The sequence below is a fragment of the Frankliniella occidentalis genome, unplaced genomic scaffold, assembly GCF_000697945.3.
Source record: "Frankliniella occidentalis isolate FOCC.00 unplaced genomic scaffold, Focc_3.1 Scaffold141, whole genome shotgun sequence".
NCBI lineage: Eukaryota > Metazoa > Arthropoda > Insecta > Thysanoptera > Thripidae > Frankliniella > Frankliniella occidentalis.
This window is the reverse complement of record NW_026267268.1, coordinates 80,750-82,144: the sequence shown is the minus strand read 5'-3', so window position 1 is coordinate 82,144 and position 1,395 is coordinate 80,750. Positions and strand designations below refer to the sequence as shown.

Sequence of the window (1,395 nt, the reverse complement as noted above, 5' to 3'; positions counted from 1 at the left end):
TTTGATTATACGAGTTGCAGGCTGCACATTTTATTGGAAATACATCTCCAATCATGATTTTGGGTGTTAGAGCTTTCAATGTGTCTTTCTGTCCGTCTGACCTATTTTTCGTTTTGTGGGAGGGGGGAGGGACAAAAATAGAGACACAAAAGGGGATGGTGGGAGGAAAAGAGGAGGGGGCGGTCTAAAAACGAAACAAAGCGGCAGGTTTTCTTTGGCATTGGTCCCAGTTGGAGCCGCAGTTTACTGCTTACGGCTATTGGCTCTCATGCAATAATGACGACCGTAGTCACCGCTGGGGAAACATTTGGAGATATTAATTTTAGTGCTGCCCGCCGCATTTTGCGCGTGTGTAGAGTGGGATTCGTTTCCAGTACACCTTGCAAAGAATGTAGTAACGACAATGTTGAGTGAGCGACTTTTAGGACACCACCGTGGTATTATACGTGGCGCAGTGCGTCAAATGATACCAGTCTAATGGAGACAAAAATCATTGCTCTGGAATGGGTTGATGAGGGACACTAAACTCTCTCTACCTCACAACGTAATATATGAAACAACCAACAACAACAACAGACACACACACACACTAAACACACAAACAACAAAAACGGCGAGGAAGACGGGTTTGGACGTGGTGTGGGTGGGGGGCTGCGGCAGCGTGGACACGGCTGTTAATTCGTGCCTCGTGCAGCGCGCCCTGACGAGCTCGTAAAGGGCGCCGGGGGCTGCGTGCGCCATGGCGGCGTCCCCTCCTCCTCGGCCTTCCTCGCGCGGCAGCACAGGCGATCGGGCAACGAAACGTGTCGCGGAACTCGGGACCTATATCCCTCGCGCTTGCGTCCGCGTCCGCAAAGAGGCTTTTCTGATGGTGACGCCCGCCTCGGACGCGCTGTCGTTCCTGACGTGCGCAATATAACGTGTGCAATTATTCGCAGTCACTGTGACAAATATCGTCGTAAATCCACAAAAAAAGGGGACTCGAATTATAATTTAAGTCGTTTATTTACTAGAGCACATTTTTAACTCGTCAATGGATTTTTGAGAGTTGTACATGTATTTTTACGATTACAAATTGTAATTTTACAACCTGCGCTAAGGGAAATTTTCCTGTGAACCTTCGCACTATTTTTTACAGTGATCACAAGTTATTGTTCCGCTCACGGCGCCGCTGCTAGACCCTCTCCGCGGCCTCGGTGTGTAGAGCAAGACGCGGGGGCGTCCGTCGTCTTGGGGAGGGAGCAGAATATGCCAGGCGTCCTTGTGTGTGTGTGTGTGTGCGCGCGCGCGCGTACGTGTGTATTTTTCTCGGAAGCGGACACCCACATAACAAGCGCCAATGACGAAACCGGAACACCCTTAACGACCTTCGTGTCGGTGTTGGGGCTGGGCGGG

At 50.7% G+C, this 1,395-nt stretch overlaps 1 protein-coding gene across 2 annotated transcripts in view; it reads left to right on the top strand.

The window, feature by feature from the left end:
• The window catches only part of LOC113213894 (uncharacterized), a 120,544-nt gene that overhangs the window by 65,337 nt on the left and 53,812 nt on the right, over positions 1-1,395 (top strand). The window lies entirely within an intron of this gene.